General features: G+C 39.7%; 1 protein-coding gene across 5 annotated transcripts in view; it reads left to right on the forward strand.

Annotated features, from left to right (window-relative positions):
- The window catches only part of LOC139137291 (orexin receptor type 2-like), a 67,105-nt gene that overhangs the window by 21,918 nt on the left and 24,672 nt on the right, over positions 1-20,515 (forward strand). The window contains exon 1 of one of the 5 annotated variants that reach the window (XM_070705304.1): positions 17,221-17,729. The exons of 3 other annotated variants lie outside the window; for them this stretch is intronic. The gene's annotated coding sequence lies outside the window, so the exon portion shown is untranslated. Of the gene's footprint in view, positions 1-17,220; positions 17,730-18,439; positions 18,536-20,515 lie in introns of those variants that run through there. One more of the 5 variants, XM_070705303.1, reaches the window with a different exon arrangement.

Raw genomic sequence — 20,515 nt, forward strand, 5'->3', positions numbered from 1 at the left:
CTGTCTTGATTTCAAGACACTACATGACGGGTTAACTCTTTTACTGTCTCTGGCCCGTGTAGCCTACGTCAAAGTTTATTAGACGAGTCTTGTCAAGCTTGAAAATCTCGGCTGTGCGCCTGCTCTAACAGTAACACATAATCACGGTGTGGAGGGACTGTCAGTGACAAAACACAGTCTCGACTCCCGCACATTTCGACTATACGCTTCTCAGAACGGAAGTAACGGCACTGGCATCGATTTTCTCATGCCCCAGGGGAAGACGTGAATTTCTTTGCGAAAAATCCTTCAAAGCCTTTAAGGAAGTAATCTTTTATATTACTGTTACCTTGGCGTCTTACACTGCTGCGCAGGCTCCGCGGGCGGGAAACCTTACACCTCGCAATTTGAACACTGTTCACACATTTAGCCCCTCCAAACGGGCATTCACCCATTACTATGGGTGAAAATCAAGTTACAGTTTCTCCTCTTGTTTGTGTTAATTGATCATCTATCTTATGGACATTTCACAGATTTGCCATCGATTCCGTATCTTATTTTAAGATCTTTGGAAGGACAATTTCATGTTAAGCTTTAAAAACCTTCTCACGTTTATAAAGTATAACTGTCCATTTTGGATATTATCCAAAATGGACAGTCAATTAAGGTAGAAGGGGAGAGATATTTACATTCTCAAACTTTTGCACTTCTTTTCTGATCTACCATTTGTAGGGGTTCATTTTAAAGCTCTTTGCGTAAGAAAACTTTTCACTGTCTTAGTTTTTCGACAATTAAAATCCGATTTTTCTTTGTAGAGTTAAAACAGGGATGGCGGCCATTGCGAATTTCAAATATCGGTAAATCTTGGGTAATTTGTTTCTCTAGCACCAAAATTTGCATAGTGACCCCTACTTTTATTCTTGATTTTGAAAGATAATATTTGAAAGATTCATCGGAGGAAAGTTTGAGCAAAAGTTTAAGTCCTTCACTTTCGAGGCTTATAGGCCTACTACCTTAACTCACTTGTATAAAAAAATCGGCACCTGGCAACTCTTCGTAGCCCCTTCTTTGCGATTTCAAAATATTCCAAACCTTGCAGCGACGTCGATACACAGCTTTTCTATATTGTAACATCGGTATACTACCATCGAAATCTTACAAGTGTTGTAAGAAGGTTGAACTGTTATCATATGATATTTTCGTGTTTCGTTCCCGCCGTTTGATTTACTCGTGCAGTTGTACGGTTGTTTCAAGGCGCCAATTTGACGCAGATGATCTGTGCCCTTTACCGCATTGGTTGCCGACACTCAAGTAGGTCGCCGGCTTTGTGCAGCACATTTGGCTAGTTTTCGAAAAAAAGAGATATAATTTTCGAAAAACAAAACTTCCTTGGCCATATTGTTTTGCATACTGGCAACATTGCAGTCATATGAAGGCAATGTTCTCGATCTTTTCCATGGAAAAAACTTTTGATGAGCTGTCTCCCACAAAAACTGCACTATACTGTACAAGGTCCTTCCAACTACTCGAGAATGGTTTCACCCTTAAATATTCGTGGGCACGGTCACTCTACATATAGAGTAACCGTGATAATTGTGGGGGTGGGGGTGGGAGGGGTTAATTTTTGAAATAACCCAACATATTCCTATTGGTTGATTCCGTCTTTCAAACATTAAAAAGGCAGAGGCGATTTTCTCCGATCATGATGTCAGCGTCATCCCTGGTACTGGGTATTACAGACAGCAAACATAAAATTGTGAGAGTTGTTAGCTCACGTGTGTAAACACGTGGGCTAATGTCATAGCGATGTCTGTCTGTCTGTCCGTGTGTGTGTGTGTGTGTGTGTGTGTGTGTGTGTGTTAGTGTGTGTAGGTGTGTGTCTGTCTGTCTGTCTGTCTGTCTGTCTGTTTACACGATAACTCAAAAACGCCAGAACAGATTCAAGTCAGATTTGGTACACAGGTACCATATGCTACTTGCAAGAACTGATTAGATTTTGGTTAGTGTGGCTTGCATATTAATGAAGTTATGCAATATCTTTTTTTCCGTACAATGGTTTCCTTATGGAGACGGTAATGACAGTGTAGACATATATCAAGAAATATTGCACAAAATTTCATGAAACTTTTCACAGATGACAATCTCAGAACATTATGATGATACTGTGAGTGTCATGTCAATTATCTTCTCATTTGCATATTTAATGAACTTTTGTTATTAGTGAGATAACTCTGAAATTCCTGCACCAAATTTGATGATACTTGCAACAAATATTGATCTGATATATATCTAATCATACTTAGAAGCATTGGGCAGTGTCAAGTTAATAAATAGCTCATTTGCATATTTTATGAAGTTTTGTAATTAGTCATATAACTCTGATATAACTGCACCAAATGTAATGGAATCTGCTGCAGATACTGATCCGACTGATATCTAACTGTAGTGTAAAGCATTCAGCAGTGTGAAATAAATTAAGGGTTCATTTTCATATCTAATGAACTTTGTAATTAGGTATATAACTCTGAAATTACGGCACCTAAGTCAGTGAAATTGGGTACAGATATTGTTTTGATATCTAAATATCTAATTGTCATTTGCATATTTTATGAAGTTTTGTAATTAGTGGTATAACTCCAAAATAACTGCTCCAAATGTGATGAAATCTGCTGCAGATACTGATCCGACAGATATCTAATTGTGGTGTAGAGCATTTAGTTGTGTGAAGTTAATTAAGGGTTCATTTGCATATTTAATGAACTTTGTGATTAGTGATATTACTCCAAAATTACAGCGTTAAATTTGATGAAACCTTGCTACAGATGTTGATCTGATAAATATCCGATTGAACTGAGAAGGATTTGAGCAGTGTCAAGTTAAAGCCCCAGTATTTGTAACTTTTAACGATTTTTTTCATATTTTTGATTAAAATGACATCCTCAGTATGTGAAAGTAGACCATAATTAATACTGAATCGCATGGTTTGCATGCCCAGCCCGCCTCATGAATAACAGTAAAAGGAGTGAAAAATGACTTCTTGTCCGGACCAGAAGTCAGCTTTGTTGACACACGAAACGAAACGTAATCACACCACCGCGCATGCTCAACCACATCTACGCAAGTTTTACTGTGGCGTCCGTAGAAACCATACGCTCTTCGAAAAGGCCTTGTCCATCGAAACTGGAGACTCGGCTAAAAACGCGCGAAAGTTGGGTGAAATACCGGAAAGACATAAATATGTAAGTGATTACAGATTGTTCCGATTATAATGAGCCGTGCAAACAAACGTCTTGAACACAGCTAAACCATAGGGGAAAGAAATCAGTCCCATGAGGTGGGGAGAGAGGGTTTTTTGTGCAACGGTTTACCTTATTTGATTTTATTAATTTTGACTGTGATATTTCAAATAAAGAGTTCAACTCCAAACCGTCTGACTGTTTTCTTTATCGCTACAAGTAATTTTATTAATTTTGACTGTGATTATTTCAAAAAAAGAGTTCAACTCCACACCGTCTGACAGCTTTATATATTACCGACAAGTCCTTATCTCCTCTCCAACTTGTGTATACACCACTGTAATTGCTCCGAAAACATTGCCAACTTGCTAATCCGCTGTCCGTATCAGCGGATTAAGTGATTGAGTCAACACCACAGCCGTCTCACACGCATTAAAATAAGTGACGGCTGTGGTGTTGACTCAATCACTTAATCCGCTGATACGGACAGCGGATTAGCAAGTTGGCAATGTTTTCGGAGCAATTACAGTGGTGTATACACAAGTTGGAGAGGAGATAAGGAATTGTCGGTAATATTATAAAGCAGTCAGACGGTGTGGAGTTGAACTCTTTATTTGAAATATCACAGTCAAAATTAATAAAATCAAATAAGGTAAACCGTTGCACAAAAAAACCTCCCCACCCCAGGGTCCTTTCATCTGTTCCCTGTGGCTAAACTAACGACGGAGGCAGTCGATTGTAAGCTTCATGCAAGGCACTGCACGTTGTGACCGATGGTACGGAGATCAAGTTTGGCTGAATGAATTGAGAGAGAAAAACATATATGAATAAAAATTCAGCACTTCACCATTGTAATCATTGAACTAGTCGTTTCTTCCATTATGGAGTATAATGAAAATTTCGTTGAAAATAATGACGGGACTGATTCTGCTCCGTCTACTCAAACGAAGTTTTGTGTACTGCCAGGCTACGCTGCAGGCAACACAGCCTATCAACTTCGCATATCGTTGCCGTACGGCGTAATTGAAAACGCTCAGAAAGGAAAAATTATATCTTGAATGCTGTACAAAAGTCTTACTTATTAAATTTAAAAGTATTTCAAAATAATATCGAACGTAACGGGTATCTAATCCTCACAAGGAGTACAGTAGTACAACAAGTATCGGCTAGCGGCTAGCTAGCTGCGATGCGATGGAAGTTCAAACACAAGAGAGATCCCGGCCTTACTGCAAAGTCGTCCCCTGCGCACCCGGCCCGACAGCAAACTAACCTCTCGGTTTGATTCTGGGTTTATATTTTGTATAAAATTCATGATACATGTATCTGACTTTCACAACTGTCACGGTACAATTTGCTCAGGCTGTAGTCTGCAGACGATCGGAGGGAGCTAAGGTAGGCCCCAAATTTGCATGGACAATGCCCGGGACAATTATAGACGCAGCTCGATGAGAAAGTCATTCACATAATGAAGTGATCGATACAAAACTTTTAAACATCACTGGTTCTGAAAATTTATGATCAACGGTTCTGACCTATGGAATTTACACTGCGACGTTGTTTTTTGTGTGTTTGGCCAGCTACTAGACCTGTAAAGGCCGTACTACATGGAGGTAGTAGACTGTACCAGTGCAGCGGGGCCGGGCCGAGATTGGTGTGGGGCCTGCAGCAAGGTAAAAATTGACAGCGTCCATTGCAGAATGCCCTCGTGTTATCCTTTGTCGTTTGGGAGGAAATTTACCGCTGTATTCAGAACGCCTTTTTACCAGTATAAAAGCTCAGTAACTGATGCATCAAGAGCCAAGAGTCTGTAAATTTCTTAGCAGTAGCTCCATTGTTTTTTTCTAAATTTTCGCTGACATACAGCAGTGCGTGTCCTGGTCCCGGTCGTTCTGACTCAGGCGTTCACAGCTGTTTAGGGAGCCGTCATTATTTACGATCTGGGGGTCGAAGGAATTACATTAGTAGAAACTCCTAAATTTTGAGTCGCACCCAGCCCAGCCAACCATGATGACTTTGAGTAACCCCTCTCTAACAGAAAGTTTGGCTTACCTGAGCCCATGTAATAATATGTAGATATAAAAGCTCACCTAATAAGCAGTCTCCGACCATATAGTATTGTTAAATTTGGATGGTTAGCATGTCATTATGGTATAGTTAAATGTCCAAATGGTTGTTGAACTCAAGTCAAATAAAATATACATTTCTATGATAATATAAAGGATGAATTCACAACAGTTCAGTTTTGTCCTAGATCCTGTGCACTTATAGTGATATCTGTCGAGAACATTTCTCCATGACCAAGCCTCTCCTTCCAACCCTGGTAACGACTGCAGAAAACTACTGTGTGACATCATCATCACCACTGTTGATCCTCATCTTTAATGTCGCTGGTGCCATTGCGTACATGAACAACAATATCATTCTCATCGTCACTATCTTCTCTTTCATAATAAGTATTAAAAGTAGTAGCACCTACTTGTAGTTTTTTTGCCTTGCTTTATCTAGTTGATATTTATTTGTATTATTAGAGTATTTATTTTCTTTTAATTTAATATGTATCAGAGTAAAGTATATATAATCAACTAATCATTATGTCTTGAGGACAGAGTAAGACAAAGAAAAAACATTTTGAGCACCCCCTTATAACTTTCAATTTTTGAATGACCCCCAGGTCGTAAATACTGACGGTTCCCTTACTGTAACTTGCTGCCAAGGCCATCGCGTTCACTGCATTCGATAGCCTACCATACATTGCCCAACTATGTTGCTTCGATTTCGCAATTACTTTGCCGCTAAAGCGACAATCAGCTGAAATTTATTACTTCAAGTTACTCAATTTTGATAGCTATTTGCCTACAGAAGTGAGCCAAGTGTATATATTTTCGTCTTGATTCTACATCGGTACCCGGAGTTCAAAGTGACCAACTGCAGGGTGCGCATTCTGAATTCTTCATATGGTCAGCGATTTCTGAACCCACTCACTGAATCCTTCAGCTAGTTAGCGATTTCTGAACCCACTCACTGAATCCTTCAACTAGTCAGCGATTTCTTAACCCACTCAATGAATCCTCCAAGTGGTTAGCGATTTCTGAACCCACTCGCTGAATTCTTCTTGTGGTCAGCGATTTCTGAACCAACTCACCGAATCCTTCAAGTACTGAACTCCCTAAGCTCAACTTTATTAGTTTCTACTTATGACACGTAACAACCCTACGTCACACAGCGTCATGCCTACGTCAAATGTCGTCACAAAAATTGTGGTGTCAATTTTTACTAGAATGCTAAGGGGTCGAAATTAGCTTTGACCTCTGAGTTTTACGTCGACAACAAGTGCGTTTACGCCAACTAACACGCTCCGTCAGTGGATTATTTCTATTTTATTTTTTCTTCCTGGCCTTAGAGCCCCATTATTTTTTAACTTTTAACCTTTTTTGTTCGAAATTACATGTTATTCCCTTTCATCCATCTTGAAATGTTGTTCAGTGAAGAAATAAGCCAAATTTGTGCTTCTGTAGTGATATACAAACGCTAAATATTGTCCGATCGAGTTGGATTGCCGCGCGGGTTTGTTGACAACGCACATGTATACGTCTTGCAGCATGCCTCGCACGAGTGATAGCTCGCATAGAAGTACAGCTCTCGTCATCGTACGATTTCAGAAAAACGACAATATGGTAATTGAATATCGTAATTTAACTAAGTTAAAACAAGAAACGGTCCTAGGAAACGATAAAAGGAAATGTTCTTAACGTATTTTAAGACCTTAGAATAGTTCAATGTCGTATAATAAGAGGCTCTCATCAGCCACCCGGATCAGCCAACAGTCCCAAAAAATTCCTGGGGCCATGCCACGCCCTGCCCGGGCAAACGTCCACGGTCGCTGGCTGAATGACCTGCGAATGATTTTATTTTGTTCTCCTCTGTTCAAAAACGTACTGTTACTGTGTTTCAGAGGATACAGAACTTGGGAGAGGAGGCTGACATTCTATTCTGGTACAATGTGTGCGTTATATACGGGTTATTCAAACTGAAGTTGGCAGAGCCCGATGCGCACCCTGCACAGGTCACACAGGAACTCCCGGTACCGATGTAAAATCAAGACGACACTATATGCACTTGGCTCACTTCTGTAGGCAAATAACTATCAAAATTGAGTAACTTGAAGTAATAAAATTCAGCTGATTGCCGCATTAGCGGCAAGGTGATTGCGAATCGAAGCAACATATTTGGCAATGACGGTTTTGATGCTGAAATTTCACAAAACTGTCACTTCTATATCAAAAGATTGTGTAATCACTTTGATTTGAAAGTAATATAAAACACTATGTCAGTTAAGCTTGGTTGCGTTTCGCTGTCTTTTATCTATGTAATGGTTGTCGATCTATAAATGTATTACGTTCTGTATAGAGAGACTCGGGTGTAACAAGGCATGCCAGTTCATAAGGATCATGAGAATATTGTTTTTCTGTTTTTCTTTACTCAAGTTACAATTTCTTTGGATGTGTTAGCCGATTTTGAAAATGATAGAAAGTGTTAAAATGTACATGAAAATTAAAATTAAGCGTTCGTGACACATAACATGGGCTTTCTCGAGTTGAAGCCCCCAGTCTTACTGCTTTTGTGTTGCTGAACCGGGCTTATACTCGGACGAGTACAGCATCCCTCAACTAAAATATTCATGGATTACCAGCCATTGTCACTGGACTACCAACTTCAGAAAATGGTAGCCCAAGTAGACTACCAGCGTAAAAAGTTAATTTCGAGCCCTGTATGTGTCATGAATTCTTTAAAAAATAAGTAAACAACAGAATCAAACCAAGAGGTTAGTTTGCTGTTGGGCCGGGTGTGCACGGGGACGACTTTGCAGTAAGGCCGGCCGGGATCTCCCTTGTGTTCGAACTTCTACCTTGCCTGGAGCGCCATTAATGTTGTGCTCACATCTAGACGGTAATTGTACTACGGTAGTCCTTATGAGGATTAGATACCCGTTACGTTTGATATTATTTGGAAATACTTTTAAATTTACTAAGTAAGACTTTTATACTGTATTCAAGATATAATTTGTTCCTTTCTGAGCATTTTCAATTACGGCAACGATATGCGAAGTTGATGGGCTGTACATGTATTGCCTATCCTGTACATACAGCGTAGCCCGGCCGTACACCAAACTTCGTTTGAGTAGACGGAGCAGAAGCAGTCCCGTCATTTATTTTCAACGAAATTTTCATAATACTGCATAATGGAAGAAACGACTAGTTCAATGATTACGATGGTGAAATATTGAATTTTTATTGATATATGTTTTTCTCTCTCAATTCATTCAGCAAACTTGATCTCCGTACCGTCGGTCACAACGTGCAATGCCTAGCATGAGCTTACAATCGACTGCCTCCATTGTTAGTTTAGCTGTTCAAGACGTTGTTTGCACGGCTCATTATAGTCGGAACAATCTGTAAACTACGGTGGCCCCTACACGCCACGGAACTCTACTACTTTTGAATATAAACTCTAATTTTTCTTGACAATATCTTTAATATTTGCAAGAGATTTTATTTCTCGACCGCAAACTTTTAATTTTGTACGGGCAACTTTATCTTAACATTATCTTAACTTTAACTTCTCGAAAGTATTTTTAGTTTTAACCATAAACAAAATATGTTTCTCAAAAGTATTTTTTATTTTGTAAAACAAAAGTAAAAATTTTTCAACATAACAAACTCCCCTACACGTCATGGAAATTTATTACTTTTGAACATAAACTCATATTTCTTGACAATATATTTAATATTTGTAAGAAACTTTATTTCTCCACAGCAAACTTTTATTTCTGAACGGGGAAACTTTATTTTTGGGGTAAACTGTTTTTAAAAACTTTTAACAAAAAAACTTTAACTTTTAAAAAATAACTTTAACTTTGAACAAAATATTTGTTTCTCAAAAACCTTTTTTATTCGAAAAGAAGTAAAAATTGTTCACAGCAAGAGTTGAAGATTTTTGCTAAGCGCGAACTGAGTTACTTAAATGACATAACCTTATGTCTTTAGTGCAGAAAACTTAAATTCTTAAAGAAAAGTTTTATTTTTCCAAGAGTAAAATTAATTTCTTTATGGAAAAAATATTTTCTCAGAGCAGCAAATTGAAATACAGAGAATAAAACTTTTTTCTCAATGGCGAGAAATTATTTTCTGAAGACAACAAAACTAATTCTTTCAAGACATATTTTCTACATATGAGTGTGGTTTAAGAATTTGGTAAAACTGAACTGAGAAAGAACGAAAAAGGAAGGATGAAAAAGTCAAACTTACTTTTCTTCAGAGCGAAATTTATTTCTGAGAGGAGAAATATTTCATGTGAGGGCGCAATTACCTATAATGCATAGCAAACTCTTTCTAGCGAGAGTAAACATATTTTGGGGAAGAGTAAAACATTTTTCCGACGAGCAAAACTTTATTTTAACGGCGGCGGAAGTTAAAGTATCCCACCATGCAACACCCAAGTTTGATGACCTTGAGTCTCCGAGACAACCATGACTGACTTCATCGGCGATACAGGCACGCTAGCCCGGCCCTAGCTGCAGTACAGTACCTCGAGCTTTTACCTGGGTATTTGGGTCGAACGGTTTGCCGTACTGTACTGCAGCTAGCCCGGCCCTACACTGCCTGCGTACGATGCTGTGTGTTGGGGCCGTATATATAACGCCGGGAACACACAGCATCATACGCAGGGCTATGAGCACGGGCACGGAAATGAGTCAGTTCAACAGTTGCCACTTATCTGAGTCCCCGAAGAACGGTTTTGTGTTTGAGTGATTCGTCCTGACTGCAGACGTTTTGCGACGGGATGGACCGCATTGGGTTCCTTCATTAGCTCTGCATGGGCTGTGTGTTACCGGCGTTATACGGCCTTCCACCACATAACGCCGGTAACACACAACCCTACCATGCAGAGCTATTCCTTCATCAGTTGCTGTGTTGTTAATGTTATGTTGTGTGATAGTCATCTTTTCTATAAGCCAGATTCGTAATTGATAGAGTCTTCGACTGAAACTGAACCTGGCCTGCCAGATATGACCACAGTCGAGCGTGGTCCACAGCTGTGGTGTTTTCGGACGGGATATGCCTTTTACGGGCTGGTTGACTTTCACGTTTTTGACCCCGCAAACCACACGTGAAAGTCAAAACCAGTCCGCGACTGTGGTCAAATCTGGCGGGCTCGGTTCAGTTTCAGTTTCTATAAATTACGAATCTGGCTTCTCCTCTTAGAAAAGATGAATATCACACATTGGCTGTGTGTTACCAGTGTTATGTGGTGGGAGACTGTACTAACGCCGGTAACACACAGCCCTGCCATGCATAGCCCTGCTCGTACAGGTCTCTGTGTTCCCGGCGTATAACGCCGGGAACACACAGACCTGTACGCAGGGCTATGCCATGCAGAGCTAATGAAGAACCCAAATGCGGTCCCGTCGCACACCGTCTGCCGTCAGGACGAATCACTCAAACATAAAACCGTTCTTCGGGGACTCAGACAAGTGGCAACTGACCCGCGTGCCCGTAGCCCTGTGTACGATGTTGTGAGTTCCCGGCGTTATACGGCCCCAACACACAGCATCGTACGCAGGCAGGGTAGGGCCGGGCTGGCGTGCCCGTATCGCCGATGAAGTCAGTCATGGTTGTCTCGGAGAGCAGATCGTCCATGTAGCCGACACGAACACGAACTATCTGATACCGGCTACCAACTCGGAGACTCTGGGTCATCAAACTTGGGTGTTGCATGGTGGGATACTTTAACTTCCGCCGCCGTTAAAATAGTTTTGCTCGTCGGAAAAATGTTTTACTCGTCCCAAAAATATGTTTACTCTCGCTAGAAGGAGTTTACTATGCATTATAGGTAATTGCGCCCTCACATGAAATATTTCTCCTCTCAGAAATAAATTTCGCTCTGAAGAAAAGTAAGTTTGACTTTTTCATCCCTTTTTCGTTCTTTCTCAGTTCAGTTTTACCAAATTCTTAAACCACACTCATATGTAGAGAATATATCTTGAAGGAATTAGTTTTGTTGTCTTCAGAAAATAATTTCTCTCCATTGAGAAAAAAGTTTTATTCACTATATTTCAATTTGCTGCTCTGAGAAAATATTTTTTCCACAAAGAAATTAATTTTACTCTTGAAAAATAAAACTTTTCTTTAAGAATTTAAGTTTTCTGCTCTAAAAACATAAGGTTATGTCATTTAAGTAACTCAGTTCGCGCTCAGCAAAAATCTCCAACTCTTGCTGTGAACAATTTGTACTTCTTTTCGAAATAAAAAAGGTTTTTGAGAAACAAATATTTTGTTCAAAGTTAAAGTTATTTTTTAAAAGTTAAAGTTTTTTTGTTAAAAGCTTTTAAAAACAGTTTACCCCAAAAATAAAGTTTCCCCGTTCAGAAATAAAAGTTTGCTGCGGAGAAATAAAATTTCTTACAAATATTAAATATATTGCCCAGAAATATGAGTTTATGTTCAAAAGTAATAAATTTCCATGACGTGTAGGGGAGTGTGTTATCTTGAAAAAAATTTTACTTTTGTTTTACAAAATAAAAAATACTTTTGAGAAACATATTTTGTTTATGCTTAAAACTAAAACTACTTTCGAGAAGTTAAAGTTAAGATAATGTTAAGATAAAGTTGCCCGTACAAAATTAAAAGTTTGCGGTGGAAAAATAAAATCTCTTGCAAATATTAAAGATATTGTCAAGAAAAATTAGAGTTTATATTCAAAAGTAGTAGAGTTCCGTGGCGTGTAGGGGCCACCGTAGTAAACACTTACATATTTATATCTTTCCAGTATTTCGCCGAACTTTGCGCGTCTTCGGCTGAGTCTCCAGTTTCGATTGACCAGACCTTGTCGAAGAGCATAGGTTTCTATGGACGCCACAGTAAAACAAAACTTGCGTCACAGTCCCTCTATCCATAGAGCGACTGTGCTTGCGTAGATTGACGGTGGTGTCATTACGTTTCGTCTTGTGTGTCAAGAAAGCCTGACTTCTGGTCCGGACAAGAAGTCATTTTTCACTCCTTTTACTGTTAATTGTTCACGTTTTGTGAGGCGGGCTGGGAGTGCGAACCATGCGATTCAGTACCTATTAGGCTATGTACTGACTCAGTAAAGATTCATTTCCGGGTCACATCTTACAAGCTTTGATAAAGACCCCCTAGCGTAATGGTCAGCCACCTTAAGAATCCGTGAGTGAATTTGACGGGTCTCTTTTTGAGTGACCGGATTATGATAGAAAAAATATCAAGTCTGCTGGGGTGCCTAGCGGAATATAGGCAAGTAGTTAAAGGATTCGGTGAGTTGGTTCAGAAATCGCTGACCACTTGAAGGATTCAGCGAGTGGGTTCAGAAATCGCTAACCACTTGAATGTAAGTGAGTTGATTCAGAAATCGCTAACACAGTTGAAGGATTCAGCGAGTGGGTTCAGAAATCGCTGACCACATGAAGAATTCAGTGAGTGGGTTCAGAAATCGCTGACCACATGAAGAATTCAGCGAGTGGGTTCAGAAATAGCTTACCACTTGAATGTAAGTGAGTGGGTTCAGAAAACGCTGACCACGTGAAGGATGCTGTAAGTGGGTTCAGAAATCGCTAACCACTTGAATAATTCAGTGAGTGGGTTCAGAAATCGGCAAGCCGAATGTGGATGACTAGTGGAAAAATTCGGTCAGTGGTGTAAGAAAACGGATGTTAATTTTGGCATGCATTACGCGCCATACAGCGTAGTCTTCGAATGCAGGCCCATCGGGGCGCGCACAAAACAAGGCACAGCGACTGTGGAGAGTCTAGGTGCGCATCTGCACTGCCGACTGCAGTTTGAATAATCCGTATATAACGCACACGGTACCAGAATAGAATGTTAGCCTCCTCTGCCAAAGTTCTGTATCCTTTGAAACACAGTAGCATATGTATTTGAACGGAGAAGAACAAAATAAAACCATTCGCAGGTCATTCAGCCGGCGACCATGGGCGATTACCCGGCAGTGTGGCGTGGCATGGCAAGGCCCCAGGAATGTTGCAGGCTCGATGATGTCATCAGTATCAGCGTTCTCGATCACGTGCACAGCCTACGAGTTGTCAACAAACCCGCGCGGCAATCCAACTCGATCGGGCAATATTTAGCGTTTGTATGTCACTACAGGAGCACAAATTTGGCGTATTTCTTTACTGAACAACATTTCACGATGGATGTAAGAGAATGATATGTAATCTCGAACATAAAAAAGGTTAAAAGTTACAAATACTGGGGCTTTAATAATTAGTCATTTGCATATTTTATGAAGTTTTATTATTAGTCATATAACTCCGAAATAACTGCATCAAATGTGGTGAAAACTGCTGCATATACTGATCCGACAGAGATCTAACTGTGTTGTAGAGCATTTAGTAGTGTAAAGGTAATGAAGAGTTCATTTGCATATTTAATAAACTTTGTAATTAGGTATGTAACTCTGGAATTACGGCACCAAATTTTGTGCTACAGATATTGATTTGATAAATATTTAATTGTAATTTAAAATAAAATAAAATTTAATTTTGTAATTAGTGATTAAACTCTGAGAGTACTGTGCGAAGTTGAAAAAAACCTTCTACATATAGTGATAACATATATCTTATTGTTCTGTGAAGCGTACTACTATTAATGAACCTGTAGTAAAAACATGAGCATATTCAGTTCATATCTTGTTTTGAAGTTGTAATAGTCGTGCCTCTATAAGTCTCTGATGAAGACCGTCCCTGCATGATCGAAACTTTAGGAAGAATAAACAGCTTCTGTCAGTGACAGATGAGATTTGTCAACTATTTTTGGCACAATCAGTATTGCATAGACGTACTTTAATTAGAAAAAAGTTGAAATCTATTTGGAGAAACCTTGAACAACCAATCTATTAGTCTTGTATGTGTTGTAACGGACAAAAACAACAGATATTATTAGAATTTCCTACCCTTAAACTTAAAGTTTGTTTATAAAGACGTGTTCCTCTGGATCTGCCGACATTTAGGTGTATGTCTAGATTACATGCAGGTGTTTTCATTGGCGATCTGCCATAAAGGTGAGTTGTATGTCGCTGTCCCAAGTGAATTTATAACTGTCTAGTAATTCATTAACTAAAATAATTGACCTTGTGTCATTCATGAAGCCAGTGTATTGAAGCTTTGTACAAGCTGCAGCGACGAAAGTCCTTTAGGAATAAGTTATCTCAGTAACAGTGTCCAGTTTAAAGGCCATTTTAAAAAAGGACGCATGCAAGCTGATTCCAGCTGTCAAAAAGTCTAGCGGGGGTGTTCCTTAATAAGCTTTGTGGCCTCGCTGCACCGTTCTCGCAATTAAACGTCATTATGGCGGTGTATTCCTTATACGTACTCACATTTTTCAGCAACTTTTTAAGAGGTCTTGCTTGGTTTTTGTTCGACAACTTGAAGGACACATAATTTTCTCAACTATCCCGCCCGTAGCTTACAGGAAAAGTATCGCCTGAAAACAAAAATTCCAAACTAGTACTCAATCTATGATATTGGCTATTGACGCCTAGAGTTCATAATTTGCAGAGTAGTTAGTTCCAAGGACAGGATTTTGAAAGATTAATTTGATTTTTACATTTTGTGTGTAGGCTGCATTATTGCTGGTAACATTGGCTTTACATTTTGTGTTAGGGCTGCGTTATAGCTGGTTTACATTTTGTGTCTAGGCTGCGGTATGGTCCGTAATATTGGGTTTACATTTTGTTTCTAGGCTGAATCATAGCAGATGACACTGGTTTTACATTTTTTATGTCTAGACTGCGTTTTAGCTGGTAACATTGGTTTTACATTTTGTGTCTAGGCTGTGTTTTAACTGCATGGTAACATTGGTTTTACACGTTGTGTCTAGGCTGCGTTTTAGCTGGTAACTTGGTTTTACATGTTGTGTCTAGGCTGCATATAACTAGTAACATTTACGTTTACCCTCTGCACCACCGCCCCTGAAAGCGCATAGAACAAGTTATGGACCTTAGACAATTAAAACAATGAAATGTAAACTTATTGCGTTCGACTTCAAACCCCTACACATAAACGAAAGTTAGGGATAGCGAAAATCAGAAATGGTGCACGGATATAGTTAACGCGAATTAGCTCACGATAAATAGGAATAGACAAGGTCCCGCTTTCCCTAACGGCAATAGCTTTTCAATACCCGTGTACATGTAAACTTACGCTCATATTTCCCCCAAGGAAGCTTTAAGGTTTTCTCTTGTAATAATCACGAATGAAAAGTGGCCATCAAGATTAAGAGGGATTGAGGGAGGGCTCCTTTTGAAGATAATGTTGTAAATTAAGTTTTTAAATTAAGTTTAGTTTGGTGAAAATCAAGAATTTCATCTTGCCCCCTAGAAATATCGGTAGATAACACAGGTATGGTGAGCATTTTGAATTTCAAATATTAGTAAATATTGGGTAAGTTGTTTTTCTGGTACCAAACTTTGCAAGGTGATCCCCGATTTTTATTCTTGATTTTTAAAGAGAATAGTGTAAACTTTGCTTGAGAAAAATTTGAGGAAAAAGTTGACCCATGCCTGACCGCACTCATGCGATCTCACTCGATCTGATTCTTATTCACTGCCTCAGTTCAGTTTCAAATCTGTCAAAAAAAAACCTCGAACATCATCGCGAACATGCTTCAATAGAAATAGCACCTGATTTAGCCGCTAACTTCGCATTCTCTGTCGCCCTTACGACCATACAAAGGGATGCTGCTGTACAAATCTCGCACTCGCTTTGTTCACGAATAGAACCTTGCAGATGGCAACGCGCGTAGAAACCATTGCAAAACTAGTTCTGAAATGCGCACGCTTGCAGCTCGGCGTGATACGGGAAATTATTACACAAATGATGCACAAGAACATAGCATACAAGAAACTCCGACCAAACCCGAGTCAACCAGAGACAGCCGAGGCCCCTTATGCCGATGATCCTTCGGAATATCGCTCTTTGCGCCCTCATGGTCCCGAAGTCCAAAACATGCACAAAAAAGCATTTAGTCCTTTGCACTAATATTGTATCAATACGACATAAAATAATGCTGCATCGATGTTGTGAATGTCAAATTTCTGTTAATTGAAGTAATACATATTACTTTGGGCTAGTCAGTCTGTAGTGTGGTCATAGAATAGAAGAGGTGGTGGTTGTGTGCATCCGAGGAGGTGTGAACTTCACGCCAGGCGCGTTTAGAAGTGGATGGGTAATTTTCAGCTCTTGTTTAGCAGTAAATCGTGCTTGGGTCTTTTTTCTTTTGGTTCACATGAAATTGCAAGCGATAGAGAATACCAACTAGTATAGATGCGGGTCTATAAATTCCAAAAGTTTAACTCAGAAAAGGCAGGTGAGGTTTCAGCAAAAGTGGCCGAGAGGGACAGCCCACCCAAAATAATGTTGAAGACCCATCATCCGCCATTGTCAAGAAAGATAATTTTAATGTTGCAGACAAGTAAAACACTAACTCTGAATAAGTTTACCACCAAAAAAAAAACGTTAAGCGACCTTTTTAATGTAGTATTATCAAGTTCTCCGACATTTTGCAGTGAATGGCCCTCCGCTGTGATCTGACATCTGGCTAGCTGTAATATCGCAGTGGTAAGTTCGGCGTGTATCGAATGCCCTCGCTTCAAGGGTCACTGGCGGTGACCCTTGACCCGAGCGCGTTCGATAGACGCCACAGTACCGCCGCGGTGTCAAAGCTAAATGCTATCACAACAGGGAGCAGCGCAGCGTGTGTCAAAATTAGACTTACAAATGTTTACTTTGGGGTCGGAATGTCGACCATTCGTCTCGGGTCGACTCGGGTCGGGTCGGATTTTTCGGTATGTCATAGGAACATGGCTCGAGGCATATGATAATGATATAACCCATCTTCCTACTCATGCCCCACTTGCCGCCGCTCGTGGCGCGCTTCCTCTAACTCACACCTTGCATTGTAGTGCGTTGTACACGTATTTCTGGGTGACAGTCACCGTGTGTACCTACCTGTTTGCCGATTTATCATCTGACCAGTTTACATCTGCAATCTTTGCCAAAGCCTTATTGACCACTTTCCGTAAGTCCAATCTATTGAGATGAATTTTATCTTTCTCGTTTCAAGATCCCAGATCTCTTTTTCTCATATATAGGGCCCAGCTAGCAGTTAAGGTAAAATACGTTTGCAATGCATAAAATTCGCTGATGTGTGAAAAATGAACGCATAATCAGGTAAATTTATTTTCGCGAAATTATTATTGTGTCCATGACGATATGCATAGTCAATGAAAATATTGATGCATGTTAATGACTCGGCTGCAAAAAAAAAAATCCCGGGATAGACGGCCACTTCTTTCATGATGTTGCTTCGCCAATTTTGGACGTCGGGACGTCAAGCTTAATTTTATGACCAGGCCCCGCCGAGCAGGTTTATTCAAAGCACAAGCAAGAAGCCTACGGAACTCGTGCTCTGTACCATTAGTACGGTGAGTGACGTTATTGTCCTACACGCACAAAGCCGTTTATGACAACAACACTACGGTTGTATTGAGTACAAGAACCAGTAGGTTGTTAAAATGCGAGCGAACAACGAACCTGTAATAGGCATGACAAATCCATCGTAGGTTGTTCAAATTGTTTTGTGGAAAGAGTAACGTGCCAGATGGCAGGGAATTTCTTGATACCTATGCCGCTTTTGCTGTTGTAGCTGAATTACAGAGAAGCCAGAATTCTAGGTTAAAAAATCAGAACGTCATCATAACCCTGTGGGGAAATGTGTTTTCACGTCTTTAAAGTATGACGTCATGAATACACTCCAGCATAAATGTGTGTGTATATGTAATTTACACACACTATTCACTTTGCACGTCCATCTAATGCATTTGGCGCCCGTAATCTATATATGTACAAAAAGCGGGCACATCTCATACGATGGATTTTTCATGCCTATTACAGGTTGTTCTAAACATACCATAACGATATCTGAAGTGGAGATTAGCTCGTGATAGTATCTTAAATTGCAAAATGTGACATACGTACTGTATGCTTATTTAAAACCCTGTACCCTCTGTGTTATGCAACTCGACTAATTAGTTTAATATATATGATTGCTCGGTTGCTAATTACGTCAATTGACATTTCATCAGTAGAATTATGGCACCAGCTTTTATACAGATTTAAAGTTATTTTTAGCAGAGCGTTCTCTGCCTTTCGGCTTCGGCTCAGGGAGTCACCGATGCACTGATTTGAGAAACATCTGAAGTATAGGTAACAGCGTATCCCTTCTTCGCAGGTACAGTCTTACATTTTTCTCTATCAGTATTTATATCATCGATGCTAACTTCACAGCCATTCAAAGACACCATTAATCTTACTGTTTATAGTTTCTCGCAAAACGACCAACGCAAATATATAGCTATGACGCTCATGTTAAACGATGTAAACCTCGCAGGGGAACTTACGTTCCAGTCAATCACACAGATATATTAGACATTAGTTCTTAATCTCATTACAAATCTTAAAGTGGAGAGGGCTCTAGATGGCTCAATTTTGTGTAAATTACGATTCAAAGTCAATGTGGACAGTACAAGGCATTTAGAATGTCCTAGCCTGGAAATCGGCAAAGTTTTCCCCTATGATCGACATGTCGTCGGTAATGATAATACTCATTGCTGTCCGATTTTAAGGGAATTGAAACAGCTTATAATTCCTCGATCCCCGGTCCTCGCATCAGCGCTTGTTGACATTGACTGTATATGCCACTGTCACCATTTTCCCCTCTTAAAATAGTCACCGTGTTCACATGATCAATTTGTTCGGAAATAAGGCTGACAGCCACCCCCATCTCTAAAATCTCCTCGACACATACGAATAGGCAGAATTTCAGAATTTCTCATCACTGTTTAGATTGTCCCTCTGCTTTTTGTCTCGAACTCTGCGGGCTTGAAAGTGATCCTGCTATAATACTGATGCTGGTTTTCAAATTATTTCCCAAGTCGAAATAAACCCAGCCATATCAATCTCATGTCAACATGGAATACTTTGTAAGAATGTAATAACTAGGTCTCCTCATCATTCAAACGAAATATTAATTGTATTCAAACTTTCCTTTCATCGATTCCCCTGTCAACTATTGTGGAAAGACTTATTAAAGTTTCACGCTTGGGGAATTTGAAGGAAAGGACACAAATTAAACACCTTGCATTTCCTTACTTTAATGTTAACACGGCTTTGTAAGAAGAGTTAAACAGGAGAGTTTATTGTAGTCGCAATTTATGTTTTTATTTCACGACACACCCGTTTTTCGATCAAAGGGAGTAATTATACAAATCAATTGTGTGAACATTTCATTCCCGCGGAATGATATACATTTTATTCAAATCAATCGACCGTGAACATTTCATCCGCCGCGGAAGGATACATGCTATGTTGGAGTATTGTTCAGCTTTATAAGAATTCCTCAGGAGATTTTGAATCGATAAAATTAAACGAAATACAAGTTTTTATTGAATAGACAATGTATGTAATAATTTATTGGCAAAGGATCTATCCAACACTCACATTCTTAATATATTTGTGCCATTTTAACATCTTTGTTAACTGTATATATTGTAGTTGGTTTTTTTTCGTCCCCGCCGGGCGAGGTCGGAAACTGGGGGGGGGGGGGGGAGGGGGCTCATGGATTAGTTTCCGTCCGGGTGTATGTGTACGTCCGTCCTTCCTGAGCCGTCCCTCGGACATGACTGGACCAATTTTTCTCAAACTATAAGGACAACACACACAATAGCATACATATGCACGCGATTTATTCTTCATCCGATCCAATATGGCCGTCAGGTGGCCATTTTGCGCTAATTTACACACGCATTGACTAATTTCACTCAGACTTAGTACAAAGACAGACAAATATGATTCACGCATTAAGCTTTATTTGTATTGGTACATGGTCACGTATAGGCGATTGATGACAATTTTTGTTTATTTTTTTTTTCGGTCTGGAGCCAGTATTCTGACATGACTGATTTCAATCAAACTCAGGGGAAGGACATACTATTAGTACTATGACTGACAAATGCACGTCAACTTATCTCGAATTTCAATTCCATATGGCAGACTGGCGGGCATTTTTTTCCCTGATATTTGCCCTCTAAAAGCCATTACTAAGACATAAAAGGACCGATTTCATTCAAACATGACACAAAAACAAAGTCCGGAATGGATTATTTCCATGCTTGAGCGCGCGCTATCATTTTAACTTGGCACAAAGGCATAG

The sequence above is a fragment of the Ptychodera flava genome, chromosome 7, assembly GCF_041260155.1.
Source record: "Ptychodera flava strain L36383 chromosome 7, AS_Pfla_20210202, whole genome shotgun sequence".
Lineage (NCBI taxonomy): Eukaryota > Metazoa > Hemichordata > Enteropneusta > Ptychoderidae > Ptychodera > Ptychodera flava.